Genomic DNA, 21,624 nt, shown 5'->3' with positions numbered 1-21,624 from the left:
GTGCTGCTCAACCCAACTAAGAGCGTCAAAATCCTTGTCATTAAAGCCGGGAATCTCTTGGGCGGTCTTCTGCTTCTTGGGGGGAGGACCCGAGGTCGAGCTCGGAGAAAGCTGACCGGGTCCGGAGGACGGAGGATCCTGAGCTACAGCCCGGAACTGAGGGGTTGGAATGGTCTTCGACCGAGTCTGGGGACCTGTGGTAGTCTTCTGTGGAGAAGGTCGGGCAGAAGCCTCGGCCTCAACATTCCGAGCGGCCGCAGACTTCTTCGCCCGACGAAGAAACTTCATGGAATCAGCCTGAGAAGACATCTCTGCAGAAACAAAAGAAGGAGACTATCACGAAACAGAAAACCAAAACGAAAGCCAAAACACGAAAATAAAATCTCAAAAGGAGGTCGGGAACTACCTAACTCGGAACGGAGAAGGCTTGGATCTCCCAACATTTTCTTCGTATCCAAGTGAGGTGCCCGACCCCATAGACTGCTCAACACACCAACAAAAGCCTGTTCCACTTCATCTAGACTCTCAAAAGTGTACTTGACCGACACTACACTCTCTTGCCAACTAAGAGGGAAAGAAGGCTCCCCACTCTCATCTAAAAAGAAAGGTCGGACATCTCCCACAGCCCGGACTTTGAAATAGTAATTCTTGAAATCGTGGAAAGACTCATCATACAAGGTACAGAACTTCTTTCCGGCGTTTGCCCTAAAGGAGACCCAAGACACCTTCCCCCCACCCGACCCTGGTTTCGTCAGAACAAACAGATACGAAAAAAGAGAAACAGAAGGAGAGACACCCAAAATCTGACATAAAAGTTGGAAAAGCTTTAAAAACGCCCAAGAGTTTGGATGGAGCTGTGTAGGGGCAAGGTTACAAGACCAAAGGACCTCGGACTCCAACTCGGTAAAGGGAAGTCGGACACCTAGCTTTGAGAAGAAACAGTCGTAGGCATAGAAGAATAGTTTCTCGGAACTCTCTAAAGGCGGAAAACACACCCTCTCTTCGGACTCCGGGGCTACCAACTCATAATCACGCTCAGACTCCCTATTCTCACAAATACTACACTCCCTACGGAACCTATTCAGATATTCAGAATCTACAACAGACGGAACCTTTAAAGGGGCAGGATCTACCCAACCTAGACCACTCGGAATCTTGGTCGACATTGCTTGAAACACCTTTCGAGACATAAAAAAATCTTGCCTACAAAAGAAAAATACAGACAGCAAGCCAACAAATCACATGACATGCAGACAAAAGCAAATTCAGCAGAAGCAAGAAAAAGAAGTTCTTTTTAAAGCGGCAACCCGAAAAACGAAAAATAAAAGAAAGAGCCCCCCCCATGCAAGCAAAACAAATGGCGGCGCCTCTTTCCGGGGCAACCCAGGCACAGAAGAAAAAAGAGAAAAGGAGCATAATAAAAGGCAAAAAAGCAAACCTGGAAGGAGAGGAAAAAAGGCGACGAGCTCCAACAAAAAGCGAAGACGGCAGCACAGATAGGAACTCCGAACGCTCCGACGGCAGCAAGAACAGCGGCGCAAAAGAAAAAGCTTCGAAGCTGAACACACAACAAAGAAAGGGGCAAATAAATAAAGCCTCCACAGAACGCCGCACGGAAAACGAGGAAGAAACGGTAACAAGCAATAAATGCTGAAACGACCGTTTTCAAAATTCAAAAAGCTACTAAATGCCCGAGCTCGACCTCTCCAAAAGACGAACTCAGGCAGGGGCACTGTTCATACCCTGACCGAGCTCTCCAAACTCGGCAAGCTGATCGAGAGTCCGACCTCGCCTCAAGGCTCAAGCCCGAGGTCGGACCTCGGACAAATAGGCCAAAGAAGGCCCATCAGAAGGAACTAAGCCCAAAACCTAAAAGGCCGAAAGGGCCTGGGAAAGGCGGTTCCACAAAGATAAAGATAAGACTCCCAGAAGATAAGATAAGATAAGAATATCTTATCCAGGGAAGATCACAGCCAACTACTATAAATACACTGGAGCACCCAGGTATAACTCATACTCTAATTCTACTTGATATCTGCTTGGACCCCTGCTAACTTAAGCATCGGAGTGTCTTTGCAGGTACACCCCCCGCCGTTCAACACATCAAGCTCGGGTCACAGACCCCCCACCTCGGGCCTTGTCAGACGACCGAGCTACAGTTTCAGGTAACCCTCGGAACAGTATCCATTATGGCGTTTAACGCCCAAAGCTCTACCCTTTTGGGCGTTAAGCTCTATCCTTCTTACTCCTTTCCATGGCAAGCTGTATGTTGGGCATCACCGTTGTCAGTGGCTACAGTCCCGTCCTTTCAATGAAAATGTTCAACGCACCCTGTCACGGCACGGCTAATCATCTGTCGATTCTCAATCAGGTTGGAGTAGAATCCATTGATTCTTTTGCGTCTGTCACTAACGCCCAGCCTTCAGGAGTTTGAAGCTCGTCACAGTCATTCAATCATTGAATCTTACTCAGAATACCACAGACAAGGTTTAGACCTTCCGGATTCTCTTGAATGCCGCCATCAATTCTAGCTTATACCACGAAGATTCCGATTAAGGGCTCCAAGAGATAAACATTCAAGCCTTGTTTGCTTGTAGAACGGAGGTGGTTGTCAGGCACGCGTTCATAAGTGAGAATGATGATGAGCGTCACATAATCATCACATTCATCAAGTTCTTGAGTGCGAATGAATATCTTGGAATAAGAACAAGCTGAATTGAATAGAAGAACAATAGTAATTGCATTAATACTCAAGGTACAGCAGAGCTCCACACCTTAATCTATGGTGTGTAGAAACTCCACCGTTGAAAATACATAAGAACAAGGTCTAGGCATGGCGGAATGGCCAGCCTCCCGATACATGATCAAAAGACTCAAAATGATCAAGGATCCAAAGATTCAAAGATCTAAAGATGATCTAAGATCCAAAGGATGAAAATACAATAGCAAAAAGGTCTTATTTATAAAGAACTAGTAGCCTAAGGTTTACAGAAATGAGTAAATGACAGAAAAATCCACTTCCGGGCCCACTTGGTGTGTGCTTGGGCTGAGCATTGAAGCATTTTCGTGTAAAGACTCTTCTTGGAGTTAAACGCCAGCTTTTTGTGCCAGTTTGGGCGTTTAACTCCCATTCTTGTGCCAGTTCCGACGTTTAACGCCGGGCATTCTTGAGCTGATTTGGAACGCCGGTTTGGGCCATCAAATCTCGGGCAAAGTATAGACTATTATACATTGCTGGAAAGCCCAGGATGTCTACTTTCCAACGACGTTGAGAGCGCGCCAATTGGGCTTCTGTAGCTCCAGAAAATCTACTTCGAGTGGAGGGAGGTCAGAATCCAATAGCATCTGCAGTCCTTTTCAGTCTCTGAATCATATTTTTTTGCTCAAGTCCCTCAATTTCAGCCAAAAAATACCTGAAATCACAGAAAAACACACAAACTCATAGTAAAGTCCAGAAAAGTGAATTTTAACTAAAAACTAATAAAAATATACTAAAAACTAACTAAATCCTACTAGAAACATACTAAAAACAATGCCAAAAAGCGTACAAATTATCCGCTCATCATTCGTCTGGCTGACCCTCCACAAACTTCGATTGCTGCTTCTAGTGCTCCTCCTCCGAAGAAACAAAAGACCGTTGAGCCATTTAACCTGGATGCCCCTGATTTTGATGCTGTAGTGTTTGTCGACCAGCAGATTGCCCCTTATGGTGGCCTTTCGATGGATGATGTGTCCATTCTTCGTAACCTAGAGTTCATCACTAGGAATAGTGTGAAGATGGCTCACATGGGTGTAGCTCTTTTTCGAACTGCTCAAGGTATCCCGGTTCATGCTACAAAATTTTTTACAGAGGAAGCTAAGTCAGAATTGGAGGTGAAGTTGGCGAAGGTAGAGAAAGAATTGGAGGGTGAAAAGGCTAGTTCTGTTGCCTTGGCGGCTTCTGTGAGGTTGGCTGAAGACACGGCGTTGAGGCACAAGGAGAGCTATGTCTCGGCCTACAGGAAAGTGGTGAATCTCAGGGGTGATCTGGAGACTGCCCGGGCTGATTACACCGAGCTCCAGGGTCACTGATGAGCGGATAATTTGTATACTTTTTGGCATTGTTTTTAGTATGTTTTTGATATGATCTAGTTAGTTTTTAGTATATTTTTATTAGTTTTTAGTTAAAATTCACTTTTCTGGACTTTACTATGAGTTTGTGTGTTTTTCTGTGATTTCAGGTATTTTCTGGCTGAAATTGAGGGACCTGAGCAAAAATCTGATTCAGAGACCAAAAAGGACTGCAGATGCTGTTGGATTCTAACCTCCCTGCACTCGGAGTGGATTTTCTGGAGCTACAGAAGCCCAATTGGCGCGCTCTCAACGGCGTTGGAAAGTAGACATCCTGGGCTTTCCAGCAATATATAATAGTCCATACTTTGCCCAAGATTTGATGGCCCAAACCGGCGTTCAAAGTCACCTCAAGAAATCCCAGCGTTAAACGCTGGAACTGGCACCTAATTGGGAGTTAAACGCCCAAACTGGCACCAAAGCTGGCGTTTAACTCCAAGAAGAGTCTCTACACGAAATTGCTTCATTGCTCAGCCCAAGCACACACCAAGTGGGCCGGGAAGAGGATTTTTATGTCATTTACTCATTTCTGTACACCCTAGGCTACTAGTTTCTTATAAGTAGGACCTTTTACTATTGTATAGAAATCTTTTGATCACTTTTAGATCTCTAGATCATCTTTGGACATTTTAGTTCTTAGATCATTGGGAGGCTGGCCATTCGGCCATGCCTAGACCTTGTTCTTATGTATTTTCAACGGTGGAGTTTCTACACACCATAGATTAAGGTGTGGAGCTCTGCTGTACCTCGAGTATTAATGCAATTACTATTGTTCTTCCATTCAATTCCACTTGTTCTTTTACCAAGATATCACTTGTTCTTTAACATGATGAAGGTGATGATTGACGCCCATCACCATTCTCACTCATGAACAAGGTGACTGACAACCATTCTTGTTCTACACGCATTTGAGGCTTAGTGAATATCTCTTGGATTTCTGATTGCACGATGCATGGTTGATCGCCTGACAACCGAGTGCTCGCCTGACAAATGAGCCAGCCATTCCGTGAGATCAGAGTCTTCGTGGTATAGGCAAGAACTGATGGCAGCATTCAAGAGTATCCGGAAGGTCTAACCTTGTCTGTGGTATTCTGAGTAGGATTCAATGATTGAATGACTGTGACGTGCTTCAAACCTGTAACCTACTGGGCGTTAGTGACAGACGCAAAAGAGTTATTCTATTCCGGTAGGGGAGGGAACCAAACCGGTGATTGGCAGTACTGTGACAGAGTGCGTGCATTAGCTTTCACTGCGCGGATGGGAGGTAGCTGCTGACAACAGTGAGACCCTACACGAGCTTGCCATGGAAAGGAGTAAGAAGGATTAGATGAAGGCAGTAGGAAAGCAGAGAGACGGAAGGGAAGGCATCTTCATACGCTTGTCTGAAGCTCTTACACCAATGATATACATAAGTATCACTATCTTTATCTTTTATGTTATTTTCGTTCATCACCATATACATCTGAGTTTGCCTGACTAAGATTTACAAGATGACCATAGCTTGCTTCAATACTAACAATCTCCGTGGGATCGACCCTTACTCACGTAAGGTTTATTACTTGGACGACCCAGTGCACTTGCTGGTTAGTTGTGCGAAGTTGTGTAATGCCATGGTATTGAGCCACCAAGTTCTTGGAGCCATTACCGGGGATTATGAGAGTTGTGAAAAAGTATAGTTCACAATTTCGCGCACCAAGTTTTTGGCGCCGTTGCCGGGGATTGTTCAAGTTTTGAGCAAGCTTTTGGTAACATCAGTGCCAAGATCCGGCAACAACATCAAGTTGTTGGTGTTATTGCCCGGGATTGTTTAGGCTGGACAACTGACGGTTCATCTTGTTGCTTAGATTAGGTATTTATTTTTTTCGAAATTCTTGAAGATGAATTCTAGAGTTTCATGATGATTTGTTGAAATCTGGCTGGCTGAGAAGCCATGTCTAATCTCATTGGACCGAGGTTTCAACTTATCACCACAAGAGCTTGTTGATTTCTTACCAATCTTGCTCTTGGAGCAGTGATTTGCTAAGGCTTGGCTGGCCTCTGGCCATGTCTAGTGTTTTGGACCGAAGCTTTCTTTGAAAGTTTGGCTGGCTTTGAAGCCATGTCTAATTCCTGGACCGGAGTCTTAGACTAGCATTGCACTGATTCCTGGAATTCTCATTAAGAATTTTGATGTTTTCACTTAATTTTCGAAAAAAATACAAAAAAATTTTACAAAATCATAAAAACCAAAAATATTTGATGCTTCTTGCTTAAGTCTAGTGTCTCATCTTAAGTTTGGTGTCAATTGCATGCATTCATTCATGTGTCTTAAGGATCTTCAAGTACTTCTTGATGATTTTTATGTTCTAATCTTTGAACTCTATTGACTTGAAGTATTTTGTGTGTCTCATATGCATTCTCATATTATTAGTGTCAGTAGTATACAAACTGCTAAGTTTGGTGTCTAGCATGCATTGTTATTTGATTCTTGTTGCATTTTGATTATTGAAAATCCAAAAAAATTTTTAATTTGTGTCTTTTCAAGTCAATGATGCAAAGAATTGAAGATTCAGAACATGTTGCAGAGGAATTATACAGAAAAAGCTGAGCATTCAAAAATGCCCAGTGAAGAAGGCAGACTGGCGTTTAAACGCCAGCCAGGGTACCTGGTTGGGCGTTTAACGCCCAAAAAGGTAGCATTTTGGGCGTTAAACGCCAGAATGTATACCATTCTGGGCGTTTAACGCCAGGATGGTGCTAGGAGGAAGATTTTGTTTTCAAATCAATTTTTTTTCAAGTTTTTCAAAATCAAATCTTTTTCAAATCATATCTTTTCAATCAAATGTTTTCAAAATCAATTTCTTTCCTTTTTCAAAGATACTTACTAACAATTAATGATTTGATTGAACATCTCAAATTTGTTGCCTTTTCTGTTGAGAAAGGTTTTTGTTCATACCCTGACCGAGCTCTCCTAACCCGGCTAATCCACAGAAGGTCCGAGGTCGTCCCAAAGGCCCACGCCTGAGGTCGGACCTCGGACCAACAAAGGAAAAGGCCCATCAAAAGGAGCGAAGCCCAAAACCTAAAGGCCGAAAAGGCCTGGGAAAGGCGGTTCCACAGAGATAAAGATAAAACTCCCAAAGGATAAGATAAGATAAGAATATCTTATCCAGGGATGATCACGACCAACTACTATAAATACACTGGAGCACCCAGGTATAACTCATACTCTAATTCTACTCGATATCTGCTTGGACCCATGCTAACTTAAGCATCGGAGTGTCATTGCAGGTACACCCCCCCGTCGTTCAGCACACCAAGCTCGGGTCACAGACCCCTACCTCGGACCTTGCCTGAACGACCGAGCTACACGTTTCAGGTAACCCTCGGAACAGTTTTTATGTTTGAATCATATCTTTTCTTGTTAGGCAAGTCATTAATTTTTAAAATCAAATCTTTTCAAATTGTTTTCAAATCATATCTTTTAAAATTGTTTTCAAATCATATCTTTTCAATCAAATGTTTTTAAAACCAATCATATCTTCTTAACCACATCTTTTTCAAAATAGTTTTCAATCAAATCTTTTTAACTTCTAATTTCAAATTCTTTTTCAAAAATCACTTGATTTCTTTTTCACTTTTTTTTTCGAAAATCAATTAATGTCTTTCAAAAATGTTTTCAAAATATTTTAATTAATTTTCGAAAAAATTATTTCCCTCCTTCTCACATCCTTCTATTTATGGAGTACCACTCCTTCTCAATGCACAAATTCGAACCTTATCTATTAAAAGTTCGAATTCTCCTTCTCCTTCTTCTTTCTATTTCTCTTTTCCTCTGACACCTAAAGGAATCTCTATACTGTGACATAGAGGATTCCACATCTTCTTGTTCTCTTCTCTTTCATATGAGCAGGAGCAGAGACAAAGGCATTCTTGTTGAAGCTGATCCTGAACCTGAAAGGACCTTGAAGAGAAAGCTAAGAGAAGCCAAAGCACAACTCTCTTTAGAGGACCTGACCGAATTCTTCAAAGAAGAAGAGCACATGGCAGCCGAAAACAACAACAATGCCAACAATGCAAGGAAGGTGCTGGGTGACTTCACTACACCTACTCCCGACTTCTATGGGAGAAGCATCTCTATCCCTGCCATTGGAGCAAACAACTTTGAGCTTAAGCCTCAATTAGTTTCTCTAATGCAACAGAATTGCAAGTTCCATGGACTTCCAATGGAAGATCCTCATCAGTTCTTAGCTGAATTCTTGCAAATCTGTGACACAGTCAAGACTAATGGGGTTAACCCTGAGGTCTATAGACTGATGCTATTCCCTTTTGCTGTAAGAGACAGAGCTAGAATATGGTTGGATTCTCAACCTAAAGAAAGCCTGGACTCTTGGGAAAAGCTAGTCAATGCCTTCTTGGCAAAGTTCTTTCCACCACAAAGATGGAGTAAGCTTAGAGTGGAAGTCCAAACCTTCAGACAGAAGGATGGAGAATCCCTCTATGAAGCTTGGGAAAGATACAAACAATTAATCAGAAGATGTCCTTCAGACATGCTTTCTGAATGGAGCATCATAGGTATTTTCTATGATGGTCTCTCTGAACTATCTAAGATGTCCTTGGATAGCTCTGCTGGAGGATCTCTTCATCTGAAGAAGACGCCTGCAGAAGCTCAAGAATTGATTGAAATGGTTGCAAATAACCAATTCATGTACACTTCTGAAAGGAATCCTGTGAACAATGGGACTAGTCAGAAGAAAGGAGTTCTTGAGATTGACACTCTGAATGCCATATTGGCTCAGAACAAGATATTGACTCAACAAGTCAATTTGATCTCTCAAAGTCTGTCTGGAATGCAAAATGCACCAAACAGTACTAAGGATGCTTCATCTGAGGAAGAAGCTTATGATCCTGAGAACCCTTCAATGGAAGAGGTGAATTACCTAGGAGAACCCTATGGTAACACCTATAATTCTTCATGGAGAAATCACCCAAATCTCTCATGGAAGAATCAAGAGAGACCTCAACAAGGTTTCAATAATAATGGTGGAAGAAACAGGTTTAACAATGGTAAACCTTTTCCATCATCTTCTCAGCAACAGACAGAGAATCCTAAGCAGAGCCCCTCTGACTTAGCAACCATGGTCTCTGATCTAATTAAAACCACTCAAAGTTTCATGAATGAAACAAGGTCCTCCATTAGGAATTTGGAAGGACAAGTGGGTCAGCTGAGCAAGAAAGTGACTGAACTCCCTCCAAGTACTCTCCCAAGCAATACAGAAGAAAATCCAAAAGGAGAGTGCAAAGCCATCAACATGGCCGAATATGGAGAGGAAAGAGAGGAAGAAGACGCCACTGAGAAAGACCCCAGTGGGCGTGCACCACTCTCCTCTGAGTTCCTCAATAAGGAACCTTGGGAATCTGAGGCTCAAAATGAGACCATAGAGATTCCATTGGACTTACTTCTGCCATTCATGAGCTCTGATGAGTATTCTTCCTCTGAAGAGGATGAGTATGTTACTGAAGAGCAAGTTGCTAAATATCTTGGAGCAATCATGAAACTAAATGACAAGTTATTTGGAAATGAGACTTGGGAGGATGAACCTCCCTTGCTCACCAAAGAACTGGATGACTTGTCTAGGCAGAAACTGCCTCAAAAGAGGCAGGATCCTGGGAAGTTTTCTATACCTTGTACCATAGGCACCATGACCTTCAAGAAGGCCTTGTGTGACTTAGGGTCAAGTGTGAACCTCATGCCCCTCTTTGTAATGGAGAAGCTAGGGATCTTTGAGGTACAAGCTGCAAAAATCTCACTGGAGATGGCAGACAACTCAAGAAAACAAGCTTATGGACTTGTAGAGGATGTTCTGGTTAAAGTTGAAGACCAGTACATTCCTACTGATTTCATAGTCCTAGAGACTGGGAAGTGCATGGATGAATCCATCATCCTTGGCAGACCCTTCCTAGCCACAGCAAAGGCTGTGATTGATGTTGACAGAGGAGAGTTAATCATTCAAGTGAATGAAAAATCCTTGGTGTTTAAGGCTCAAGGATATCCCTCTGTCATCATGGAGAGGAAGCATGAAGAGCTTCTCTCAAAACAGAGCCAAACAGAGCCCCCACAGTCAAACTCTAAGTTTGGTGTTGGGAGGCCACAACCAAACTCTAAGTTTGGTGTTGAACCCCCACATTCAAACTCTAAGTTTGGTGTTGGGAGGTTCCAACACGGTTCTGAGCATTTCTGAGGCTCCATGAGAGCCCTCTGTCAAGCTACTGACATTAAAGAAGCGCTTGTTGGGAGGCAACCCAATGTTTTATAATTAATTATTTTCTTTTATTATTTTATCTTTTTTGTAGGTTGATGATCATAAGAAGTCACAAAAACAATGAAAAAAGCAAAAACAAAATGAAAAACAGGAAGAAAAACAGCACACCCTGGAGGAAGATGCTGCTGGCGTTTAAACGCCAGTCAGCCTAGCAGTTGGGCGTTTAACGCCCAGTCTGGCACCTTTCTGGGCGTTTAACGCCAGAAAGGGGCACCAGACTGGCGTTAAACGCCAGTAAAGGGCAAAAACCTGGCGTTAAACGCCAGGAATGGGCACCAGCCGGCGTTTAACGCCAGAAATGGCTCAAAACGTGATTTTGAGCAACATTTGGTGCAGGGATGACTTTTCCTTGACACTACAGGATCTGTGGACCCCACAGGACCCTACCATCACTCTCTCTCTTCTTCCCCCATTCACCAATCACCTCAACACCTCTTCCCAGAAACCCCTCACCTATCAAATCCCATCTTTCTCTTCACCACTCACATCCATCCTTCATAAATCCCCACCAACCTCACCCTTCAAATTCAAACCACTTTCCCTCCCAAACCCACCCTCCATGGCCGAACCATATCACCCCCTCTCTCCTATATATACCCTTCTTCAACCTTTCATTTTCACACAACCTAAACACCCTTTCTTCCCCCTCTTTGGCCGAATACACCACCATCTCCCTCTTCTTCATTTCTTCTTCTTCTACTCCCTTCTTTCTTCTTTTGCTCGAGGACGAGCAAACATTTTAAGTTTGGTGTGGTAAAAGCGTTGCTTTTTCGTTTTTCCATAACCATTTATGGCATCCAAGGTCGGAGAAACCTCTAAAAAAGAGGAAAGGGAAGGCAAAAGCTTCCACCTCCGAGTCATGGGAGATGGATAGATTCCTCTCAAGGGTGCATCAAGACCACTTCTATGAAGTTGTGGCCTTGAAGAAGGTGATCTCCGAGGTCCCCTTTTCACTCAAAAATGGTGAATATCCGGAGATCCGCCATGAGATCCGAAGAAGAGGTTGGGAAGTTCTTACCAACCCCATTCAACAAGTCGGAATCTTGATGGTTCAAGAGTTCTATGCCAATGCATGGATCACAAAGAACCATGACCAAAGTGTGAACCCGAATCCAAAGAATTATCTCACTATGGTTCGGGGGAAATACTTGGATTTTAGTCCGGAGAGTGTGAGGGTGGCGTTCAACTTGCCTATGATGCAAGGAGATGAGCATCCTTACACTAGAAGGGTCAACTTTGATCAAAGGTTGGACCAAGTCCTCACAGTCATATGTGAAGAGGGCACACAATGGAAGCAAGATTCAAGGGGAAAGCCGGTCCAATTGAGAAGGCATGACCTCAAGCCCGTGGCTAGAGGATGGTTAGAGTTCATACAACGGTCAATCATCCCCACTAGCAACCGGTCCGAAGTTACCATAGACCGGGCCATCATGATCCATAGTATCATGATTGGAGAAGAAATAGAGGTTCATGAGGTTATAGCCCAAGAACTCTATAAGGTGGCGGACAAGACCTCCACCTTGGCAAGGTTAGCCTTTCCTCATCTCATTTGTCACCTCTGTTATTCAGTTGGAGTTGACATAGAGGGAGACATCACCATTGATGAGGATAAGCCCATCACCAAGAAAAGGATGGAGTACACAAGAGACCTCACTCATCATGAGATCCCTGAGATTCCTCAAGGGATGAATTTCCTCCACAAAACTATTGGGAGCAACTAAACACCTCCCTAGGAGAATTGAGTTCCAATATGGGACAACTAAGGGTGGAGCATCAAGAACACTCCATTATCCTTCATGAAATTAGAGAAGATCAAAGAATCATGAGGGAGGAGCAACAAAGGCAAGGAAGAGACATTGAGGAGCTCAAGCACTCCATAGGATCTTCAAGAGCAAGAAAGAGCCGCCATCACTGAGGTGGACCCGTTCTTTGATTTCCTTGTTATTTGTTCTTCTGTTTTTCGAATTTTATGCTTATGTTTATCCATGTTTGTGTCTTATGATCATTAGTGTCTTAGTGTCTATGCCTTAAAATTATGAATGTCCTATGAATCCATCACCTTTCTTCAATAAAAACGTGCCTAATTGATAAAAGAAAGAATTGCATGAATTTTGAATTTTATAACAGTTTAATTATTTTGATGTGGTGGCAATATTTTTGTTCTCTGAATGTATGCTTAAACAGTGCATATGTATCTTGAATTTGTGGTTCATGAATATTGGCTCTTGAAAGAATGATGAAAAAGGAGACATGTTACTGAGGATCTGAAAAATCAATAAAATGATTCTTGAAGCAAGAAAAAGCATTTCAAAAAAAAAAAGAAAAAAAGGAAACGAAAAAAAAAAAAGAAGAAAAAAAAAAGAGAGAAAAAAAGAAAGAATAAGAGTTGTGATCCAAGGCAATAAGAGTGTGCTTAAGAACCCTGGACACCTCTAATTGGGGACTTTAGCAAAGCTAAGTCACAATCTAAAAAGGTTCACCCAATTATGTGTCTGTGGCATGTATGTATCCGGTGGTAATACTGGAAGACAGAGTGCTTTGGGCCACAGCCAAGACTCAATAAGTAGCTATGTTCAAGAATCATCATACTTTACTAAGAGAATCATTAACACTATCTGGATTCTGAGTTCCTAAAGAAGCCAACCATTCTGAATTTCAAAGGATAGATTGAGATGCCAAAACTGTTCAGAGGAAAAAAGTTAAAAGTCCCGCTCATCTGATTAATACTGATCTTCACAGATGTTTTTGGAATTCATTGCATATTCTCTTCTTCTTATCTTATTTGAGCGGATAATTTGTATACTTTTTGCCATTGTTTTTAGTATGTTTTTGATATGATCTAGTTAGTTTTTAGTATATTTTTATTAGTTTTTAGTTAAAATTCACTTTTCTGGACTTTACTATGAGTTTGTGTGTTTTTCTGTGATTTCAGGTATTTTCTGGCTGAAATTGAGGGACCTGAGCAAAAATCTGATTCAGAGACCAAAAAGGACTGCAGATGCTGTTGGATTCTGACCTCCCTGCACTCGGAGTGGATTTTCCGGAGCTACAGAAGCCCAATTGGCGCGCTCTCAACGGCGTTGGAAAGTAGACATCCTGGGCTTTCCAGCAATATATAATAGTCCATACTTTGCCCAAGATTTGATGGCCCAAACCGGCGTTCAAAGTCACCTCAAGAAATCCCAGCGTTAAACGCTGGAACTGGCACCTAATTGGGAGTTAAACGCCCAAACTGGCACCAAAGCTGGCGTTTAACTCCAAGAAGAGTCTCTACACGAAATTGCTTCATTGCTCAGCCCAAGCACACACCAAGTGGGCCCGGAAGAGGATTTTTATGTCATTTACTCATTTCTGTACACCCTAGGCTACTAGTTTCTTATAAGTAGGACCTTTTACTATTGTATAGAAATCTTTTGATCACTTTTAGATCTCTAGATCATCTTTGGACATTTTAGTTCTTAGATCATTGGGAGGCTGGCCATTCGGCCATGCCTAGACCTTGTTCTTATGTATTTTCAACGGTGGAGTTTCTACACACCATAGATTAAGGTGTGGAGCTCTGCTGTACCTCGAGTATTAATGCAATTACTATTGTTCTTCCATTCAATTCCACTTGTTCTTTTACCAAGATATCACTTGTTCTTCAACATGATGAAGGTGATGATTGACCCATCACCATTCTCACTCATGAACAAGGTGACTGACAACCATTCTTGTTCTACACGCATTTGAGGCTTAGTGAATATCTCTTGGATTTCTGATTGCACGATGCATGGTTGATCGCCTGACAACCGAGTGCTCGCCTGACAAACGAGCCAGCCATTCCGTGAGATCAGAGTCTTCGTGGTATAGGCAAGAACTGATGGCAGCATTCAAGAGAATCCGGAAGGTCTAACCTTGTCTGTGGTATTCTGAGTAGGATTCAATGATTGAATGACTGTGACGTGCTTCAAACCTGTAACCTACTGGGCGTTAGTGACAGACGCAAAAGAGTTATTCTATTCCGGTAGGGGAGGGAACCAAACCGGTGATTGGCAGTACTGTGACAGAGTGCGTGCATTAGCTTTCACTGCGCGGATGGGAGGTAGCTGCTGACAACAGTGAGACCCTACACGAGCTTGCCATGGAAAGGAGTAAGAAGGATTGGATGAAGGCAGTAGGAAAGCAGAGAGACGGAAGGGAAGGCATCTTCATACGCTTGTCTGAAGCTCTTACACCAATGATATACATAAGTATCACTATCTTTATCTTTTATGTTATTTTTGTTCATCACCATATACATCTGAGTTTGCCTGACTAAGATTTACAAGATGACCATAGCTTGCTTCAATACTAACAATCTCCGTGGGATCGACCCTTACTCACGTAAGGTTTATTACTTGGACGACCCAGTGCACTTGCTGGTTAGTTGTGCGAAGTTGTGTAATGCCATGGTATTGAGCCACCAAGTTCTTGGAGCCATTACCGGGGATTATGAGAGTTGTGAAAAAGTATAGTTCACAATTTCGCGCACCAGTCACCTTGTGGGCAGCGTGAATGCTGCTTATGAGAACTTGAAGGAGCAGATTCAGGTTCTTGCACCCGAGCTCGACCTTACTCTCTTTAGTCTCGACAATGTTGTGAAGGATGGCAAGATTGTCCCTGACGACCCTAATGACGATGATGTTGAACCTCCTCCTGCGCCTGCCACCAAAGCTTCTGTCGTGCCGACTTCTTCAGCTCCTTCAGCCGGAGTTGAGTCAGAACCTGATTGTCAAATCTTGAACTGGGAGGATGGGACAGTGGATGCTGTGCCTCTCTAGACTCGTCCTCCTTCACCCCATGTTGATGCAGCTACTGGGAAATCTCTAGACCCTCTTTAATTATTCTTGATGTATTTGTGTATGCCCTGGCCTGTGGGCTTTGTTGAACTCTTTAATTTTGTAGATGGTGCTTCTGACTTTACTACCTCTTTAGTTGCTTGTTTAGCAACTTTATTTTGAAAAACAAAGTAGTTTCCGAGCTCTTGGGGCTGATCTTGGTAGCCTCTTGTGTTTGTTTATATCTTGTGTTTTTTCATAACATGTTGTCTGCACCCGCCTGGCACCTTTTCAGGATTTTTGGGAATGTTGGAGCCTTGCCAACCTCTTTGGATTGCCTTTGTATTTCATACTTGTGGCTTGATTCTTTGAGGTTGTGTATGCTTGGATCCAACTTGTGTGTCGGCCTTTTCACTTTGGCCTGAAGTTATTTCTAGTAATCCGTTTTGTTTGGACCTTTTGTGGGGTCTCTATCAGGGTTTACCTTTCATAACGTTAAGGCTTTCGGGAGGCCGACTTCGTCGTGTTAGTCTTTTCCAAGTTACTTTTGGTAATCCTATTTTTTGGACTTCTGGTAGGTCTCTTTTAGGGATTACTTTTTGTAACTTGTTTGTGGGAGACGGACTTCGTCCTGCCGGTCTCTTCTATGTTATTTTTAGTTGTCCTCTTTCTTGGACCCTTATCAGGTCTCTTTTTGGGATTACTTTTTACAACTTGTTTGTGGGAGGCCGACTTTATCATGTCGGTCTCTTCTTAAGTTATTTTTAGTAATCCTCTTTATTGGACCTTTATTAGGTCTCTTTCAGGGACTATATTTTATAACTTGCTTGTAGGAGGCCGATGTCGGTCTCTTCTTAAGTTATTTTTAGTAATCCTCTTTTTTGGACCTTTATCAGGTCTCTTTCAGGGACTACTTTTTATAACTTGCTTGTAGGAGGCCAATGTCGGTCTCTTCTTAAGTTATTTTTAGTAATCCTCTTTTTTAGGGCTGGCCATGCCTCTTTCTAGCGATTGACTTTTTATAACTTTGGTTAGTGTGGTCGACTGGTCAGACTTCTTTATGTCGGCCTGTCTTTTAAGTTATTTTTAGCAACCCACTTTGTTAGGACCTCGTCAGGTCCTTTCTGTGGATCACTTTAGATAACTTCTTGCATTACTCTGTTTTGTCGCTCTTTCATCTTTGCCGATTTTGTTGAAATTTGATTTTGTCCTTGTCTAGTAGACCTTTTGATGAAATTCGATTTTCATCTTCTTTGGTCTTTTATCGTGGTCGGACAGTGAATTTTGATCTTTCACTTTCTGCCGATCTCATAGCTTTGTAATCGGGTGATGAATTTTTATCGTTTCAGACTAATGTGTCTTGGGAGTTTGTAGAAAATCTAAAAAACCTTATTTGAAAGAAAATGAAGATATATACAAGTAGGAGTTTTATCTCTTAGTCGAGTGGTTTATGGATCTTGGCTTGGTGCCTCGTTAAAAAACCTTTTCAGGAAAAAGAGTGCACCTTATCCTAAGATCTCAATTACCTTTTAACTATAGTACCTCCTTAGGTTGCAGGCATGCCATGATCTTGGTAGTTCTCACCCGTCGAGTTCGGATATTCTGTAGTAGCCTTTTTCCAGTACTTCTATGACTCGGTAGAGTTCTTTCCAGTTAGCTGCTAGCTTTCCCTTTCCCGGTCGACTTGTTCCGATGTCATTTCGGATTAGGGTAAGGTCATTGTTGGCGAAGCTTCTTTGCACTACCTTTCGATTGTACCTTAAGGCCATGCGATGTTTTAGCGCTTCTGCCCCGATCTGAGCTCTTTCTCAGATTTCTGGAAGTAAGTCAAGCTCTTCCCTTTGAAGCTGGGAGTTGACTTCGTCGCTGTAGAGAATTGCTCTGGGAGATCTTTCTTCGACCTCTATCGGTATCATTGCCTCCATTCCATAAGCTATTCTGAAGGGTGATTCCTTTGTGGTGGAATGTGGAGTTGTCCTATATGCCCACATGACTTGTGGGAGTTTCTCAGCCCAGGCTCCTTTTGCATCCTGTAACCTTCGTTTTAACCCTACTAGTATGACTTTATTGGCAGCTTCTGCTTATCCATTAGCCTGCGGGTGTTCTACGGAGGTGAATTGGTGCTTTATTCTCAAGTTGGCTACTAATTTTCTAAAGCATGCCTCGGTGAATTGGGTGCCATTGTCAGTGGTTATGGAGTAGGAGACCCCAAACCTCGTGACAATATTCCTATATAGGAATTTCCGACTTTTTTGAGCCGTGACATTGGCCAGAGGTTCTGCCTCGATCCATGATGACAAGTCATCATATACCCATTTTTCAAGCTAATTTCACTTGTTTTATTAGCCTTTATGCACTTTCTTGTATCTTAAGTAAGCAATTTGGAATGAAAATGCACAACTTCTTTAAATCAAGCAACCACCATTAAATTGATGCTAAATCATGAGGTTTAAGCAAGAATTAATTGAATTTTAATGAATTATAAACCTTATGAGTTTAGAGATACTTTGAGTGGTTGTTTTGGTTTCTTATAGGTGAAGAAAGGAAGAAAAGAGGAAAAACGTGGCTTAAAGAAAGCGTGGTCCAAGGGAAGAAGAAGTGTGGCGCATGGAAGGGAGGAAGCAAACATTGCCCTCCACAAGGGCACACTGCCCTCCAGGAGAGCAACATAATTAGCCAAGCTTTGAGAGGCAACACTGCCCTGCCCACAACAAGGGTGGAGCACAAGTTGATGCTAAGGATCAAGGAGAACAAAAACTCTGCCCTGCCCTCCTCAAGAGCAATATCGGGCTTTCATGGAAAATAAATCAAAGGAAAAAGCCTACCAATGCTTGCCACAAGGTTCGAACTCATGAGCAAGGGAGTGGGAGAGCGCTACTCACAAGCTTGCCTTCATTCTCCCAGGATCGAACACGGCACCAAGAGGAAGCAAAGAACTAAGCATGACTTGGTGCCAAAAATCAAAGAAAAGAAGTAGCGTGTGCCTCCACCAAGTTTCGAACTTGGAACTCATCTTTGGCACATTGCCCTGCCCTCCACAAGGGCAGGGCAGCATTTTGGAGATGCACACACGCGCAAGATTGGCGCACCAAGGAGTCTCGGCCAGCAAGCACACACGCGCGGGCAGCAGAATCTGGCGCACCAAAAAACTCTGCCTGCCCTCCACAAGGGCAGGGCAGCATCCTGAAGCACCAAGCACGCACGCACAAGGCCGCACGCATCAATTCCTGCCTGCCCTCCACAAGGGCAGGGCCTCCTGGGAGCTACTTCTTCATGGGCTGAAATTGGATAAAAAATCCAATTAAATTCATTTCTTCACCAAATCAAAAGCCCATCCAAATTCCAAAATCCAAGAATAGAAAGTGTATAAATAGGAGTTAGTTGATGTTATTAGGACTTTTACCTTTACTTTGACCTTTCTTTTCACTTTTGAATTGAGAGCTTCTTTTGATTTTAAATTTTGAGAGCTAGGAACTGAGATTTCAGGGAATTCGGGAGAATTGATCTCTCTTCTCCTCGTTCTTGCTTGAGCATTTTTACTTTTCTTGTTTGAGTCTTGGGTGTGAAGAATGAGGAATTTCTATCTCAATCTCCATTCTTTTTCTCCTGCAATTCCCTTTTTCTTCTTTAATTCTTGAATTTGAGAATTTGGATCTAGGAAGGCAATTGAGATCTAGACTTTGCTATCTAGTCTCTGGAGTCCTGAGATCACATTTTCCTTTTTGGTTCTTCTGTGAACCCCTGCTGCAATTCAATTCCATTTTCTGTTTGAATTCTATTTACTTCTAATTCAACTTCTGCTTTATTAATTGTTGCCATTTAATTTCCCTTGCTTGAATTCTGAAATCCTAATCCTCAAATCCCTTTATATTATTGCAATTTATATTTCTTGCACTTTAAGTTACTGCAATTTACATTTCTTGCACTTTAAGTTTCAGTTATTTAATTTCTTGCTCTTTAAGATTCAGCCCTTTTACTTTCAGTTTTCTTTAATTTCTGCAACTCTTCCCTTCCCTTTTACATTTTCTGTTATTTACTTACTGTTGGATACAAAATCACTCAACCAATACTTGATTCGCTTGACTAAATCAACCACTGAACTAAAATTGCTCAATCCTTCAATCCCTGTGGGATCGACCTCACTCATGTGAGTTATTATTACTTGATGCGACCCGGTACACTTGACAGTGAGTTTTGTGTTGGATCGTTTTCCACACATCAATCCACTTTATGAAATAATCCACCACTACAATGAGGAATTTTACCTTTCCCAATCCTTGGGGGAAAGGGTCGAGGAGGTTCAGTCCCCACTTTGGAAATGGCCAAGGTGAGGTTACGCTAATGAGCTCCTCTGGTGGCGCATTGTGGAAGTTAGCATGTTTTTTACATGATGGGCATGTTTTCACGAATTTGGCCGCTTCTTTCTGGAAGGTTGGCCAAAAGAATCTGGCTCGGAATACCTTTTTGAAAAGGGCTCGTGCTCCGAGGTGATTACCACATTTGCCATTGTGTATTTCTTCCAAGACCTCTTTTGTGTTAGGGGTTGGTACGCATTTTAGCAGAGGTGTCGAGATTCCTCTTTTGTACAAGATGTCATTTATGATGGTGTAATACTGTGCCTCCCGCTTCAACCTTTTTGCCTCTTTTTCATCTGTAGGGAGTATTTCTCATTTGAGGTAGCAGATTATGGGAGTCATCCACCCTTGATCTTGGTCTGTTATGGCCTAGATTTTTTCTTCTTCCGTGATTGACGGGTTCTGGAGCGTTTTTTGGATGAGGATTCTATTGTTACCCCCTGGTTTGGTGCTGGCTAGTTTTGAGAGTGCATCAGCTCGGACGTTTTGTTCTCGAGGTATGTGGCAGACCTCATATTCCCCGAGTTATCCGAGCTGTTCCCTGGTTTTGTCCAGGTACTTTTTCATGGTGGGATCTTTGGCTTGGTAGCTCCTTGCTATTTGTGAAGTAACTACCTGTGAGTCGCTAAAGATGATGAGCTTTTGAGCTCCGACCTCCTTAGCCAGCTTCAAACTGGCCATAGTGCCTCATATTCGGCTTGGTTGTTTGAGGCACGGAACCCAAATTTGAGAGAAAGTTTGATTTGGGTTCCTTGGTCGCTTTCTATGATGACGCCTGCGCCACTTCCAGTTTTGTTTGAGGAACCGTACACATAAAGATTCTATTCTGTAGGAATTTCCAGTGTCTGTAAATTCTGCAATGAAGTCGGCTAGATATTGTGATTTGATGGCTATCCGAACTTCATATTGAAGGTCGAATTCAGATAACTCGACTGCCCATTGCAAAATTCTGCCTGCTAGGTCCGTTTTCTGCAAAATCCCTTTTATAGGTTGGTTGGTCCAAACCTTAATGATGTGAGCTTGGAAATATGGACGGAGCCGTCGAGAGGTTAGTATGAGAGCATAGGCGAATTTTTCTATTTTTTGGTAGTTCAGCTCGGATCCTTGCAACGCTTTGTTGATGAAGTATACAGGTTGCTGCCCACTGTCGTCTTCTCGGACTAATGCTGAGGCTACTGCCCGACTTCCTACTGCAAGATATAATATAAGTGGTTCTCCTTCTCGAGGCCGAGTTAGGATATGGGGCTGTCCCAGAAATCTTTTGAAATCCTGGAAGGCCTACTCGCACTCCGTTGTCCATTCAAACGTCTTTTCCTTCCTTAGAGTGGCATAGAAGGGGAGAGATCTTATTGCTGATCCAGCCAGAAATATGGATAAGGCTGCCAACCTTCCGTTGAGTTGTTGTACTTCCTTGACACAAGTCAGACTCTTTATGTCGAGTATGGCCCGGCATTTATCCTGATTTGCCTCGATTCTTCTTTGTGTGAGCATAAAACCCAAGAACTTGCTAGCTTCTACTGCGAAGGTGCATTTTGCAGGATTAAGTCGCATGCCATGCTTTCTTATAGTGTCAAATACTTGGGTGAGGTCGGACAGCAGCGTCTTCTCGCTTTGTGTCTTTATTAACATGTCATCCACATATACTTCCATGAGTTTTCCGATGTGATCTGTGAAGATCTTATTCATTAATCTCTGATAGGTAGCTCCTGTGTTTTCTAGCCCAAAAGGCGTGACAATGTAGCAGTAGTTTGCTTTTGGGGTTAAGAACGCTGTTTTTTCTTGGTCAGGTGGAGACATCGGAATTTGATTGTATCCCGAGTATGCATCCATAAACGAGAGGTATTTATACCCGAAGGATGCATCTACCAGAGCGTCGATACTTGGGAGTGGATAAGGGTCTTTTGGGCAGGCTTTGTTGAGGTCAGTGTAGTTGGTGTACATTTGCCACTAACTATTTGATTTTTTCACCAAGACAACATTAGCTAGCCATAGCGGGTACGTGACTTCTCTTATATATCCTGCCTCCAGTAGAGCTTGTACCTGTTCTTCCACAACTTG

The 21,624-nt window shown here is 42.6% G+C and overlaps 1 non-coding gene across 1 annotated transcript; it reads right to left on the bottom strand.

The window, feature by feature from the left end:
- Window positions 1-8,537: 8,537 nt before the first annotated feature.
- On the bottom strand, window positions 8,538-8,645 carry LOC130952996 (small nucleolar RNA R71). The gene has a single exon (XR_009075170.1). It is a non-coding gene; the product is annotated as a small nucleolar RNA R71 (small nucleolar RNA).
- Window positions 8,646-21,624: the final 12,979 nt, after the last annotated feature.

The sequence above is a fragment of the Arachis stenosperma genome, chromosome 9 (genome assembly GCF_014773155.1).
Source record: "Arachis stenosperma cultivar V10309 chromosome 9, arast.V10309.gnm1.PFL2, whole genome shotgun sequence".
In the NCBI taxonomy this organism is placed as follows: domain Eukaryota; kingdom Viridiplantae; phylum Streptophyta; class Magnoliopsida; order Fabales; family Fabaceae; genus Arachis; species Arachis stenosperma.
This window is presented reverse-complemented; position numbering and strand designations above follow the sequence as displayed.